Genomic DNA, 16,687 nt, shown 5'->3' with positions numbered 1-16,687 from the left:
GAAATTTCCTAAGACTATAGATTTAGAGCTGAAGGGGTCTTAGAAGAGATTTAGTCCAATTTCTTCATTTTGCAGATGAGAAAACAGAAGTTAAGTGATTTGCCTAAAGTCATAGATAGGAGCAAGATTTGAACCCATGTCTATTAACTCCAGAACCAGCACTCTTTCCATTTGTACCACACTATCTCTGAGGAGGAAAAAAAAAGACTAGATTTTTAGTTAAAAGCTCTAAATTCAAATACCAGCTTTGCCCCTTTATCTGACCTTGGTCAAGTATCTATAAAACAGGGAACAATCACAGGTGTCTCACAAGGTTCTTGGGACAACTTACTTTGGAGACCTTCACCTGAGATATGATCACCACTACCAGTGTTGTTGTTGTCGAGTTGTTCTCAGTTGTGTCTGGCTCTTTGTGACCCCAGTTCAGATTTTCTTGGCAAAGACAGTAAAGTCATTTCCCATTTCCTTCTCTAGCTCATTTTACAAAGGAGGAAACTGAGGCAGTGTTATGTGACTTGCTCAGGGTCACCCAGACAGTAAGTGTCTGAGGCTGGATTTGAACTCAGAAGATGAGTCTTCCTGACTGCGGGCCTGAGGCTCCATCCACTGCACCACCTAGCTGCCACCATTGTCAGTAACTGAACACATTCTCCATGTCTCTGAAGACAGATAAGTCTTTATCTGCCTGTTACCAGGGGACAGAAGGAATATCAGTTAAAACTGTCCAAAGGTGGCATGAGTTGCCTTGAGGATAGTGAGCTCCCAATCAAAGGAGGTCTTCAATCACAGGCAACACAACCATGGGAATAGCTAGAGGGGGTTCACTTTTCTGGTAGGGGTGGAACTAGATAACCCCCAAAGTCATTTCCAGCTCTAGGAATCTATGATCTGTTCTCTGATACCACCCCTAAATTGAGCAAGAGAAGATGAGGCATTGTGGTATAATGGATAGAGTTCAAGACTTGGAGTCAGAAGCCCTGAGTTCAAATCCCACTTCTGACACTTACTACTTAAGCAATGCCAGGTAAGTGTCTTAATTTCCATTTCCTCATCTGTAAAATAAGGAGGATGGACACATTGGTCTCGAAGTTCTCTTCCAGCTCCACATTCCATGACTGAACTATACACGTGCATATATTGTACAAGATTGTCCTTCGCTGATGGAAAGCAGTATGAGTATGATGTCATGGCAAGAGTGCTAAACTGGTAGTCAGGAGATCTGGGTTCAGATCTTGGCTCTTCCACTTACCAGCTATGTGATTGTATCAGAAAGTCACTTAACTTCCATTAAAAGAGGCTTATTAACTCTTTAATTATTATCTCTCCATTTTAATATCTGAAAAAAGCTTTACTGAGGAAAATGCTGTAGAAATGTACAATTTCATTACGATGATTATGGTAATCTATGACATGGGAGTTACAAATTTGGAAGTGCCAGTAAAGCAATGCCTTTCCAAGCCTGATGGAGCAGAATTCTGGCCAGGGACCTTTTTAAGGATCATAACTGATTAGTTCAGTTAATTAGAGCCTGGTGCTAATGAGGCCAAGGTCATAGGTTCCATCCCCATACAGCCACAGCCCAATTAGGTTGGCTCTGTTCCAAAGCTTCAGAATAAATCTTTATAAATGCAGACAGCTGATCCCAAGGGTGGCCAAGGAAGAGAAAATAAATGTATGTCAATTCATCACTTCCACTAGAAAATGAACTCAAATAACCCACCATTGTAATGGTGATTGAGATAAGTCTAGAAGCAATATAGTGTCACAGAAAAATCATCCCACCTGGAGTCAGATGAGCTGGGTTAAAACCCTAACCCAATTACTTACTAACTGTGAGATTCTAAGAGAGTTGCTTACCCTCTCTTGAGCCTCAGTTTCGTAGTCTGCTAAATGAGGATAATAATATCTATTATTATACGTGCTACGCTCTTACAGACCTCAACGAGCTACAGAGATGTGAGTTTTGCAAAACATGCTGGGAGGCAGTATGGGTTCCTGAAGTACAACGTACACTGAGTTTAGAGTTAGAAGGTCTATCCAGGTCTGCTTCTTACCAAAAACGTGACTGTAGGCAAACCATCTCAACTCTCTGAGGCTCGCTTTTATAAGAGAGGGAGGACAACTACTTCTGCTATCTGCTTCCCATCAGGGTGCAATGATGAAGCATCATCCAAATGTCAGCTATTGTTATCTTTTCATCTTCATATTCCAAGTGTCTTTCTTAATAAGTGAAGGAAGAAAGGAAAGAAAGAAGGAATGAAAGAAGGAAAGAAACAAAGAAGAAAAAGAAAGGAAAGTGTGAAGGAACAAAAAGGAAGGAATGAAGGGAGAGAGGGAAGGAGGAAGGGAAGGAGAGAGGGAGGGAGGGAGGAAGGAAGGAAGGAAAGAATGAAGGAAGGAAGGAAAGAAAGAAGAAAAGGAAGGAAGTGGTGAAGGAACAAAAAAGGAAGGAAAAGGAAGAAGGGAAGGAGTGAAGGAACAAAAAAGAATGAAGGAAAAATGAATGAAAGAAAGAAAGGAAGGAAGAAGGGAAAAAAGAATGGTAGGAGGGAACGGAAAGAAGGAAAAAGGTGTTTATTAGTTACCCATTATGAGCCAGACACTATGCCAAGTGTTTTACAAATATCTATTTCATCCTCACAACAATCCTGCTAATAACCTGATTAAAAGCCAAAGAAAATGAGAAAGACCAAGATTGACTTGCCCAGGGTTACACAGCTAGGTAGTATTTGAGATGCAATTTGAACTTGTCTTCCTGATTCCAGGCCCAAGGCTTTTCCCACTGCCCCACCTAGCTGCTACGGAGGCAGTATGGTGGATCAAAGACTTTGCTTATGCTTAAGAGTCAAGAAAATCTGGTTCATTTACTTTAATATTTACTAGCTGCGTGATCTTGGACAAGTCACAACCTCTGGGCCCTAAAAGACTCTCTCTATCAATCCAATAAGTGATAGCTGTGATCTGCATGGAGGGAGGGAGCTCCCCCAAGGAATTCTTTAAGCTGATGAAATCACAGGTCCTTCTAGTGCCTTGTAGCTTTGAAGTAAGCTCCTTGAGAACAAGGGCTGTTTGATTTATGTCTTTGTATAACTAGTGCCTAGTCCAGTGCCTGGCATACAGCAGTCACTTAATAAATGCTTGTTGATTGAATGACTGCTATAAGGTCTGGATTCTCTTTGTAAAGTTCCACAACAACACTTTGCCATTTCATGGTGTTCACAAAGCGCTTTCCCTACGACAGCTTTGCGATGCAGAGAGTTTTGTTCCCATTTTACAGACGAGGGAAGTGAGGCTCAGGAAGGGTAAATAATGACTTGCCCGTGGTTCTGAAGTTCAGAAGCCGGGATCTGCTGTGGGGCCTCCAAGCTGTGACTTACGCCCACCAGCCTCCCAAGTCCAGTGTCCTTTCAGGTGCGCCATGCTGATCTCCCATTACCGTGGGAATCTCCCTTCCTGAAGATCTCTAAGAAGAGGGACACCGCCCAAGCCTCACAATGAGACCAGGAACTAGATTGAGATGACCTCTGGAGGGCCCACTCCTATGATTTTAATCATCTCCATCAGAGGTTTACCAAATGCCATCTAATCTTCTTACTCCTACAGGGCAGCTCTGGCTCAGATAAAATAGCCTCCTTCACTGGATGGGAGGCATGACAAAGAGGGGATTAGCTTGGGTTAGGAACCGTGTAAGTACCCGCTGTGTGAATTGTAGCCCTCTGGCTGAAGCCTTTACCTGAGGAAGCTGGCTTGGTGGGAACAGCCAGTCAAACATGGGCACATGCCTTGGAATACAAATGGCTGCATGTGCCCTGTATGGGCATCTGCTCAGACGCTGGTATCGCAGAGACCCAGCAGCTCATGTACAATGAAAACTGCAAAGACATTGTGAGGGCACTGATTGTTCGGAGAAGAGGGGAGAGGAAAGGGGAGGGGGGACCAATAACCCACAGCAATTGGTTAGAAATGCAGGTGCAATCACTTACTGCTTGCTGAGTCTGTTTGCAAACATCCATGGGAAACTTCTAGTTCCGTACTTTCCTCTACTGCCCTCCACACCCCCTATTGCCCCATTCTCTCTACCATGTTAATACCTGATTGATCAGTTATGATCAGCTAAGTCACGTATTCAGAGAGAGGGAGGGAGGGAGAGAGAGAGAAAGAGAGGGGGGGGGAGGGAGAGAGAGAGGGAGGGAGAGAGAGACAGACAGACAGACAGACAGACAATGTGGCATGCTGGAAAGAAGGTGAATTTGAAATCAGAATCCTTAGATTCAAATAATGCTGCTGATACTTGCTAGGTGACCCTGGGAAAATCATATAGCTTCTCTAGGTCTCAGTTTTGTCATCTGTAAAATGGCATACCACTGCCAACCTCATGTGGTTATGAGGAATGTGTTTAGAAAATATCAAATATTTGCCTTCCCAGGGATACTCCCTCTCCCAAGACAGACTGCAATTTTTAACCATGTCCTTACACGCATCTTCCATGGAGGAAATACCCAACATATTAAAGAACTTCTGGTTCTTTGATATTTTGTTTATATTATCTCAATGCCTGAGAATAGAACTTTGTAATGCCTCAATAACCTTCTGATATCTCTTTTATCAACACATAACCACTGGTCATCCAAAGCAGGTACTAAAGGGCAGAGTGCGTAGGGTGCTGGGATTGGACTCTGGAAAATGTGAGATAGAATTCTGCCTCAAACACTAGCTGTGTGACCTCGGACAAGCCACTTCTAACCTCTTTGGACCTCAGTTTCATCATCAGTAAAGGGAAGGAAGATGGATTCAACAACTAGCTCCTTCTGGCATAATGGATGGAGCACTGAACCTGGAGCCAGGACAATGTGCATATGAATCTTGCCTCTGAACACACGGGAGTTTCAATGACCTCTCTCAGCCTTGGTTTCCCCATGTGCAAAATGAGAATGATAATAATAGCACTGATTTTCCAGAGTTTTGTGAGGATCAAATGAGATATCTGTAAAGTGCTTTGCAAACCTTAAATCTCTAGCTATTGTTATAGATTTAGAGTGACTTCAGAGGTCCTGGAATACAACTGCCTCATTTTCCCCATGAGGAATGTGAGTCCTGGAGGGGGCAAATAACAGAGTCTGATTCAAACTTAAGACCCCTGAGTTCAAATCTTTCTACTGCACCATGAGGTCTCCTGAGAACAAGTTGTAGATGAGTCAGGATGAAACTTCCACTAAACCCCCTCCTAAAGTTTCACTAGACTATGGAGGGGAGCCTAGGTACACAAAAGTTCTGCTGGCAGGCACCCACCAACAAATGCTATGGAGCTAGAAGGGCACCAGGTCCCCAGAGCCTAGCACAATGCCAGTAATCTGCCATGCATCCCCATCCATGGACCAGATGAGCTAGGCATGGAGAGGGTCCCCACCAGGAGGTTGGCAACCCCATGAGGAACTCTTTGTCTCTGGTGATGCATGAAACCAACAGCAACATAAAATGGTCTTCAGCCCCACCCTGCTTCCTTCTGCTTCCAGGGATCTGACAGATTGAGGGGAAAGGGTACAGAAGGTGTAAGTAGACCTTTAAGAGCTAGAGAAATGTGAGTTATGATTATAATGAAACTCAACATCGAATTCCCCTTTGAAGACTTCAATAAACACTTTGAAAGGACGGGCAAATCATTACCCATCAGTGTCCTTCACTGAATGCTGTCCGACAGATCCGTAACAAACCCCAAGCCTTCATTACGGGCACTGATGGCCCATGTGCAGCAAAGCAACCCCACCATTCCATTGAAACCTCAGCGCAGTAGAACTGCCTTGTGAAGGCTTCAGGTTAACAAAAGCAAGGAGGCGCTCGCTTTTATTCCCCTCTCTGAGGATGTGTTTGCACAGGATAAAAAGATGAAAGGATTCCCATTGTCCCAGTTCCCATTACCAGTCCTTATTGTAGAAATTAAGATGTTCCTGGCTCCAGGAGAGAGAAACGGTCTTTGCCTCTTTCTGTGAAGGAAAAAGAAACAGGCTTTTTTTTCTAGAAGAGCCTCACTAGGCATACGCAGAATGGGATGTAGGTCATTGGAGAGGTACACATACATACATGTCCATCTGTATGTATGTGCAGTACATGTGTGGTAATACAAACATATTTAGGCATGTAAGTAGCATACATTCATATATGCACATCTATACATAGATATATGTCAAGTACATTTGTATGCATGTGTATTTATTTTGCAATATGTAAACATATGCATACATGTATATGAACGCATAATGAACAAATAAAGGAGCTCATAGGCTACCTTTCACTTTATAATTTGGTCTCTGATTCCCAGAGGGAGTTTAATCACTCCAGGGTTAGCCAATGCACATAAGGAGGTACTTAATATGTGTGGGTTGTATGGCAGAGAAAGTATCCAGGATGCCATTCACTATTCTGAGGGTGTATGGCTAGAGACAGAGATAGAGAGAGAGAGGTAAGGTGGAGACAGAGAGAGAAGGATAGATATAAATGGATAGGTATATGAATACATACATGTGTAGGAATACATATGTATAGTCCTAGAATATAAACACATATGTAACATATATGCATACTGTGTGCATGTACATACATATATGTATATATATGCAGAGGTGTGGGTGTGGCTGTGTACAATCTCAAGAAAGCAGATGGCGCCCCAGGCACTTTCTCCACTATACAACCCACACATGATAAGTTCCTCCGATGCGCATTGGCTAACCATGGAGTAATTAAATTCCTTCTGGGAATCAGACACCAAATTACAAAGTGAAAGGTAGTCTGTAAGGTCCTTCATTTGTTCATTCACTCATTCAACAAGCATTTATTACTAACCAAATACTGTGTGCAGAGCACTTTGCTTGGCCAATACAGCATCCTGCACAGAGGAAGCCTTCGTATTTTTGTTGAACTTAACATCCCAGGAATGACATCAAAATCCAAGTCTGTCTGGGCAATTACAGAATCACATGAAGCAAAGGTCACTGGAGGTCATCTAGGGCAATCCCCTGTGTCCTGCAGGACTTCCCCATTCCTCCTTTTTAATGGGAGTTATGACTATTGAACGTCAAATTCCCACATGAGATTTTAAGGTCTATAATGGCACAGGTCTGGTCTAGATAATCTTTTAAGTTCCCCAAGCCCCTTGCTCAGGGCTCTTTGAAAATTGCACATGCTCAGGAGTGATTATTTAAGGGACCCGGACCTGGAGTCATAGGCTAGGTTCATGTGATTAAGACCTGATCTTACCTAACTTCCCTAAAAGATAAAATCTATCCTACTATTTAAGAGGTAGTATCCGATAATACACAGACAGCTAGCCTTAGAACCAAGAAGACCCAGGTTCAAATCCTGCCTCTACCACATCCTGGTTGTGAGATCCTGGGTAAGTCACTTGCCTCTCCACACTCTGGGCAATTCTCAAAGACTCTAAATTGAAGAAAATGGTGGAAAGAGTTGTTTCAACTGGGAGTTCTCTATCATGAAAGAACCTAGAGGCAGCTGGGAAGCACAGTGGATAGAGCCCTGGGACTGGAGTCAGGACCCAAGTTCAAAACTGCACTCAGACACTCACTGGCTGAGCAAGCCTGAGTAGACCACTTAACCTCTGTTTGCCTCAGTTTCCTTAACCTTAAAATGGGGATAATAATAGCTCCTACCTGCTAGGGTTGTCGTGAAGTCAAAATGAGATCACACTTGTAAAGTGCCTAGCACGTAGTAAGCACCACTTAAATGTTAGTTATTATTGTCATTATCATGAATAGCGTGCTGGGCCTGGAGTCTGAAAGACCTGAATCCAAATCCAGCCTCAGACATTCACTAGCTGTGTGACCCTGAGCAAACCCTTTAATCTCTGTTTGCCTCAATTTCCCACAACTGTAAAACAGGGATAATAAAGGTACCTACCTTGCAGGGTTCTTATGAAGATCAAATAAGACAATATTTGAAAAGCGTTCAGCTCAGTTCCTGGCACATAGTCGATGCTATGTAAGTGTTTATCCCCCTCCCTTTTCCCCTTCCCCTTCCCACCCAAGTGAGGGTGAAAAGGATGGAAGGATAGGATCATTTAAATTATTTCTTCCCAGGACCCTTCACAAGTGTAGGCACCAGGACCTTTCTAGAGGATGCCTTTATTGTTTACCAGTTAATTTGTTAATGAAACAGCGTGGAAGGATTTTATGCCCCACTCAAAGGACAAGTGATAACTCATTTTCCTCATTTGGACTCTGCCACCTACATGCATGAGGGACACTAACTAGCAGCCCGGGGCTCTCAGTGCTTCTGGGGAGATGGTCGCCAGGGACAATGCTTCTCATGGAAGTATTCATACCCATGCATAATGTATCTACTTGTATGAGGCTGGGAAGGCCACTCCCTTGAGCCTTGGTAACAGAGGGATAATAGCACTCTGTATCTTGGTGGGGTGGTGGGGAATAAGGGAAGAAATATCCACATTCCTTAAGGTGCTCTAGAAATCTGAGTGTTTCTGAATGGAAATATAGCACAGTAGAAAGATCACTGTAGTCTAGGAAACTTGATCCAGAAATAGAGGAGACAGACCTTAAGGGTCTCTCATCCACAACCCCTTCATCTCATAAGAAGGAAAGAAGAAAAACAAATATTTATTAAGCACCTACTATGCGCCAGGCACTGTGCCAACAGCTTTCCAAATATTACCTCCTTTGGTCCTCTCAACAATCTGGAGAGGTAGGCATTATCATTATCCTCATTTTATAGTTGAGGAAATCGAGACTTAAGTGATAAAACTGCTAGTAAGTGTCTGTGGTCAAATTTGAACTCAGGTCTTCCTGAATCCAGGTCCAGCTCTCTTTCTACTGGGTCACCCAGCTGCCTCTTTCAGATGAGCAAAGTGAGGCCCAGAGGAGTCCTAGAACCTGTCCAAGGTCACACAGGGAGTAAACCACAGAGGCCGAATGACCACCTGTCAGAGATGTTGCAGAAAGGATTCTCATTCAGCTACTGGCTGGACCAGATGGTCTCTGAGGCTCTTCCAGACTCTGAGAGCTTTGGTGAATTTGTGAAGCAAGGACCCAGGCACAAGGAAACAGTGCGAGAGAGAGCATCAGAGTTCAACTGTGGAACACATGCTGATGTTGGAGTCAGAGGGTCCTGGGTTCAAGCCTCAGCTCTAACACCTACCAAGGAGCATCATAGGAATGAAACATAGGCGGTCTTTTTTTTTAACTTTTTGGTCTCTTTTTTATCTCTGGTATTTAGCTGGCACCTAGAAAGAAGCACCTAATAAATGCTTGTTGATGGGCTCCAGAGGAGAAAGTGAGGCTGGTGACTTTGCAGAGCCCTTCCTCACTTAAATCCAATTCACTTGCAAGTCAAGGCATCACCTCCCTCTTTGAGAACAATGGACAGAACACAACCTGTTGATTGATTAGACTTTTGGTGATGATATAGTCCAACCTCTTTTACAAGAAGCTAAATTGAGGCACAAAAGGGAAACCGGCATATGTCAAGATCTCACTGTCGAGAGGCAGAGAAAAGACTGTTGGTTTTCCAGTGAGAAGACCAAGACCTGAATTATAGATTTTCCACTCAACTGCCTCTGGGATTGTGAGAACATTGCCTTGCCTCAATGAAACTCAGTTTCATCATCTATAATTCATTAGATTGTAAATTCCCTGAGGACAGGAACTCTCTTTTTCTCTTTTTGTACTTCCAGCATTCAGCACAGTGCCTGGCACATAATATGCGCTCACTATATATTTACGGATTGATTATAAAACAGGAATAATACTAATAGCTCAGGGAGTGTTTGTGAAGGAAGTTCTTTGTAATGGGTAAAAGCCATCAAGCTAAGAACGAGGCAGCTTGGTGACCCAGGAGACAGAGTTCCAGGAAGACCTGAGTTCAAATTCGGCCTCAGACACTTACTAGCTGGGCAAGCCACTTACCCCGATTCACCTCATATTCCTTCTCTGTAAAATCAGCCAGAGAAGGAAATGGCAAACCACTCCAGTACCTTTACCAAGAAAACCCCACAGACAGTAGTGATGTACGATCATCCACAGGGTCACAAAGAGTGGGGCCATGACTGAGTAACAAAGAATATCGAGCTTTGAGATGCTTCTGAGGCTTCCGAACCACCCACAACTTTGGAGGGATGAGGGCCGTGTTTTCTCCACCAGAAACACTTTCCAACAGAAATGTACCTTCCACGCTTGCTGGATTTAATGACTCTTTATACATGGTCACATGGTTCCTTAGAGTCATGAACTTGGGACAGCTCTCCTGATGGAAAAGGCCCCACCCATAGGGAGGGAATCTCTTCAACTGCCTTTCTTCCACCCAGCCTGACTAAATTAATGACCTTGCCATAAAAGTGGAGCTTGGTCTGCTCAAGTTCATGGCTTCTTCAGTGAGTCTGGAGTTTGGGTTTGCAAGGAAGGCACAAAAGGTCAGCCATCACTCACGTCTTTCTCACAAAAAAGGTCTCTTTCACCAATGATAAGTTCATGGACCCAGAAGGCAATATTGGCACCCCATCAAAACCACCAAGACTTTCCCCACCTCTCAGCGGAAATTCACGATTTCCTTCACTTTTTATAATAAAAAAACACAAATCCCCAAGCCCACTATATGCTGGAATGTATTTTTGGAAGAAAAAAGTATTATTATGTAGATAAAATAGTTCTTTTTCCATGAGAACCAAAAGGCCAATAACCCAGATTATTTTACAGAGTGGGAAGTGATGGGTTGGGAATTACTACAGCTCAGATGACATGACAGCTCAGCTGGAGAGGAGCCAAGGGGTTCATTTTTTCTACACTGTTTCTTCTTTGTAATTAATATTTTGAAGACTTTCCTTTTTTTCTTTTATTAACAACAACAGCTCACACTTCTACAATTCTTAAGGTTTACAAGATTTTTTCCCCTCACAACAGCCCTATGAGGTATATAGTGAATATATTATTCTTCCATTTAAAGGATAAGAAATGCTCCCTTGTACTTATTCCTTTAAAGCTCTTTATATATATATCATCTCATTTGATCACACAATGGTCCTGGGGTGGGGGAGATGCTATTAGTATTATTTCACAAAAAATGACCTGGAGGATCACAGAGATTAAATGACTTGACTATGTTCACAAAAACCTTAAGTGTCTAAGGAAGGATCTGAACTCACACCTTTCTAACTCTTAAGTCTTCTAGCCGTTATGCTAGGCCTCCGATAAGACCAATAATGAGCCCTCTGATAAAGTGCCTTGTCTAAGGTTACACAGCTGTGAAGAGCTCCCAGCTCAAAAGGCAGCCCTGTACTTGTAACATTTTGCCTCCTCACCTCACTTCCTTGCTAGATAAGTTCAGGATGGATTGGTCTCTAACTCAATAATCCACTTTAGCCTTAAGGTGACCCAGTTGTCTCTGGGCTAGAGGGGAATAGAGCCTAGTCTCTCCCTCCCCTTCAGGCCCAACCCTGGGCTGGATTGAAGCATCTGGAGCTCCAGCTCTAACTCCCTTAGGAAGCAATGAGGAGTGAGGGACTAATGAGATCCACCTGTCCCAATAAAAAATGTGACAAAACATTTATTGCTGTTAAACAGGAGAGGGGAGTGAAGGGGAGATCAGCAAGTCTTGAATGGGTTTCTCACTGTAGTTTAGCAGGATCTGCTCGGGTCCAAGATTCTCCTCCTTTAGGAATGAGTGCTTCTTGACTTGAGCAGACTCTGGGCAGACAATCTATCCTTGCTGCAGATGTTTAAATGCTTTGGATATTGGGTGTGTGCGGGGCAGAGGGAGTGAAGGAGAGGAGAAAAGAAAGACAGAGTAATTAGAAATATCTGAAATGTTTCTCCAGAGCTGGGGGAGAGAAAAAGGGACAGACCCAGGGACCTACACTCACAGGGAGAGTCTGTACATTGGGAGAAGTAAGGAAGCATGATGTAGTGAATTTGGACTCAGGAAACAGGGTGACAGTCCCAGCTTTCTTATTTACCACCTGTGAGACTTTAAGACCTTCAACAAGTCATTTCTCTCTGGATCTCTTTCCTTATTTGTGAAATGAAAGGATTGGTTTAGATCTAGAGCCCACAGACTCTCTGCAGATAGATTTCAGAGGGTCTATGAACTTGGATGAGAAAAAAATTACATCTTTATACCACCTAACCTTTAATGACATTTGGCATTTTCTTCTATTATGAATCTTTTTTTTTAATCCTAAGAAAGGGTCCATAAACTTTATCAGATTGCCATTAGGGGCCATGATCCAAAAAAGTTTTAAGAACCCCTGAAGTGCCTTCTAGGTCTACTACTTGTAATAATGCTATGATCTTGGTGGTGGAGAGGACAAGCCAGAGGGTAATTTAAGATGGAGAAATGCTGGAAGTGGAGAATGCCATATTAGGATGTGGTTGGCAGATTGGCAATGCCACTGTATAACAGGAGTGAACTTCAGCCTCTGGCTCTGGGACCATAGGGCCATAACTAAGGGGAGCCGTCAGAACCTGATGCCAGCTACTTTGGTAGATTGCTGTTTTCTTAAGGGCAGCAAATCCTCTTATTTGACGTATACCAATGCCTAGTCCAGAGTTCTTCACACAATGGGCACAAAGGGAGACAGGATTTTGTAATGTAAAGACCTTTTCCCACGGAATCAAAAGACTTGGGTTATCGGCATAGCTATGTCACTTATGGGCCATAGGACTTGGAGAAAGTCATTTTCCCTCTATGGGCCCCAGTTCCCTCATTTACATAACTGTGGACAATACCATTATCAGCATCCAATGTTTCACTCAACATTTATTAAGCATCTGCAGAGCACTATTCTGGGCACTGGGGAAGACACAATGTTTAGATAATATACATTCCCTAAGTTCAAGGAACTCACAGTCTAGTAGAGAGATAGAAAACCAATAAGACAACTATAATGTATGATAATAGATGTGTAATAAATGAAATTGAGAGGTACAAAGAGGGTGTTACATGAGGCTTGGTGGGGAAAGTTTCGTGGAGGACTTGGCATCCGAGCTGGGCTTCAAAAGAGGAGTAGAGTTCAAAAGACAAGACAGGAAGAAATGGTATTCCAGGCAAGAGGAGCGATGTGAGAAAAGGCACAGAGATGGGAAAGTGCAAGTTTATTTGAGCCAAGTTTGGCTGTAGTAGAGTGCTTTGAAGGTTATTTTGAGGAAAGTGCTCTGTAAACCATAAGGAACTACATAAATGTGAGCTGTTATTTTTATAAATATTTGTGGAATGAAAGGCGCATGCCTGCGAACATAACTCTGGGATTTTCCAATCCAAAGTGACCCATCCAAATGGTGGTCAGAGTAAATGCCAGACTAATATAGACAATCAGTTGGAGAATTACCACTTTCCAGTCATGAGACAGCAGCTCATTCAGATGTGTGCTGGTATTTGTGTTTCTAAATCCCTTGTGTAAACAAGCCTGGCTAATGTCAACTGTCATGATCTGGATAATCTTGCTACAGATGCAAAGCTCTTCACCCTCCAAAGAGAATGTCTAACAGGAACACTCTCAAAGGAAAATCAAACTAACCTCCAGGAAAAGAAAAACCAAAAACAACAACTTCTTTCTTTCATCTTTTCCCCTTGTCATAGCAAAGTAGTCTTGGTTCCTCTGAATGAATCTGTGCCATCTCTTTCAATTGGATTCAATTCAATGTAACTGATGGTGATTAAGTGGCTTCTAGTGGAAGCCTCCGGGATGCAGAGAAGATAGGCTCTCCCTTTGCTGAACTTCCAGTCCAGAGGTGGGGAACCTGAGGCCTCAAGGCCACATGTGGCCCTCTAAATCCTCAAGTTCAGCCCTTTGACTGAAATTTGGATTCAGTCGAACTTGAGGACCTAGGAGGCCACATGTGGCCTCGGGGCTTCAGGTTCCCCATCCCTGTCCTAATCTATCAGAGAAAATAAGACAAGTTCCCATGTGATGAGCCCATAACAAATGAGTATTTGACTAAATTCACTCCAACACTTTCATTAAATACTTACTGGTGATGTAGAGATTTTTAAAAATAGCTTTTGGTACCAAGGAATTTAAGTACATCTCTGTGATACAAGTACACAGGTAAGTAAATACAAGGCAATTTAGCCTCTGTGAAAAGCTAGGCGATTGGATCAGAGAAGGCTTCCAAGACGAGGTGACTTCTGAACTAAGCTGTAAAGGAAGGTGAGAATTCTTAAAGGCGGAGATGAGGAAAAAGCACATTTCAGGCATGAAGGACCACATGGAGGGTGAGGAATTGAATGTCTAATTCACCAAACAGCTAAAAATCCAATTTGGCTAGAATTCAGAGTACATGGAGGGGGTTAAGATTAAATAAGGCTGGAGGAGTTTGTTGGGAGGGGATTGTGTAGGAACTTTTAAATGTCAGCCTTAAAAAATTGTCCTTAATAGGTTTCTGAGCAGGAGAGTGGCATGGTCAGACCTGATCAGCATCACAGCATGAAGAATGTATTAGAAAGGAATGAAACCAGAAGAAAAGAGACTAATTAGGAGGCTACTACAATCAGTAATTTATTCAGATGAGAGGTGAGGAGGGCCTCAAGTTAAGTGGTGGCTGTGTAAACAGAGAGAGGGACAAATGTGAAAGACATGGTAGAAGCAGAATCCACAGGGTGTGGCCTCTGACTAGATTAAGATTTGGAAGGGACCTTAGAGGTCATCTAGGCTACTGTCTTCATTTTACAGAAGAGGAAACTGAGGGCCAAAGGGGTTAAGTGATTTATGCAAGGTGGGAATGAAAGGGCCAGGATTTCAAAGTAGATGCTCTGACTCCAAATCCAGCACTCTTTCCACTGGACTGGAATTCAGGAGAGGGCATAGGGCTGGATATAAGCATTTGGGAGTCAGCCTGCATAGAGACGATAATTGGGCCCATGGGAGCTGATGAGAAAGAACACCAAGGGAGAAAAGGCAGAGAGAGCCTTAGGGGACAGAGCCTCTCTTAGCATGTGGGAACATCCAAGAATCCAGCATAGTGAAATCAAAGAAGACAGACTACAGTACGCACTTGCTAGACTCTTAAACTGAGAAGGCCTCCTCCAATCCCACCTTGGGGTATCGAAGTGACCCTGGGCTATGTCAGTGAAATACCAAGTATGGAAGATCTAATCAAAGTGGAAAAGCCACGAATGAGCCTCAGAATCCCCTGTTCCTATCATCCAATAGTCCAAGATAAGGTAATACTGAAGAGGCCCATTACCACAGGGTTGGCTGCCAAAGGACAAATGTACTTCGGCCACTGTAGCTCACAAAGAATACCAAGGCATAGAAAGATCAGGCTTCACGTGACTTACATCCAAGCCCTCTCTGTTCACACAGAGACCACCTTAGCTCATGCCATCATCACACATTATTGCAACAGCGTTCTATTTTGTCCCCCTGCCTCAAGACTTTGACCACTCCAGTCCATCCTATAGTAATTTTCCTTCAATGCCCATCTGACAATATGACTCCACCACTCAACTAATTCCAGTGGCTTCCAATTGCTTCTTGAACAAAATACAAATTCCTCTGTTTAAGTTTTAAAGCATTAATACAATATAGCATCAACCCATCTTTCCAATCTCACTGGATGTAACTCCCACTCTAGGACTATGTGATCCAACCAAATTGACCTTCTCTCTATTCCTCAAATGTTAGTGAGGAATCTCCCATCTCCATGCCTTCAAAATGATGTCCCACTTGTCTGGAATGCACTGTCTCCTGATTGCCACTTCATAGAGTCTTTCTCATCCTTTCAGATGCACCTCAGAACTATATTCCCAAAGAGATCAAAGAAAGAAGAAAAATTATAAATGTACAAAAATAATTATAGCCACTCTTTTTGAGGTGCACAAAAAACTGGAAACTAAGGGGATGCCCATCAGTTGAGGAATGACTGAACACATCATGCTATATAAAAATAATGGAATACTAATGCGCTATAAGAAATTAGGTAAAATATAATTTTCAAAAAATATGGAAAGACTTATATGAACAGATAAAGAGTGAAATGAGCAGAGCTAAAATAATTTGTTATTATATGAATATTATAAAAACAAACAATAGTAAAAGAATTAAGAATTCTAATCAACTAAAGATTAACCTGATTCTAGAGGATTGATAAAGATAAAAACAAACACTACTTACTTCATAACAAAGAGATAATGAACTAATATGAAGAAAAGGAAATTCATTTTTGGGTATAACCAATTTGAGAATGTGTTTTGCTTGACTGCTTATGTAAGACCGGCATTCTGTATTTCTTTCCTTCCTTCTTTTCACTCACTGATGGGAGTAGGAGGGGGATATGAATGCATTATAATTTTTAAAAATAAAATAAGAATTTTTGAAAGGTACAACTCAGGCATAATCTTCTGATTAAAGCCTTTCCTGATCCACCCCCAAATGCATGAACTACATAATATATCTACTTACATATGTATTTATTAACTTTATGGTGTATACATTTATGTATCCTGCATTGGAATATAAGTTCATTCTTCCTACTTATAATCCCTAGTGCCTAGCACTGATAAATTCTTTCTATCGCAATTGTGTCCAACTCTACATAAACCAATTTGGAGTTTTCTTGGCAGGGATACTGTAGTGGCCATTTCCTTCTCCAGCTCAATTTGCAGATGAGGAAACTGAGGCAAACAGGGTTAAGTGACTTAGCCAGAATCACATAGCTACTAATTGCCTGAG

This window comes from Trichosurus vulpecula, chromosome 6 (genome assembly GCF_011100635.1).
Source record: "Trichosurus vulpecula isolate mTriVul1 chromosome 6, mTriVul1.pri, whole genome shotgun sequence".
In the NCBI taxonomy this organism is placed as follows: domain Eukaryota; kingdom Metazoa; phylum Chordata; class Mammalia; order Diprotodontia; family Phalangeridae; genus Trichosurus; species Trichosurus vulpecula.
This window is presented reverse-complemented; position numbering follows the sequence as displayed.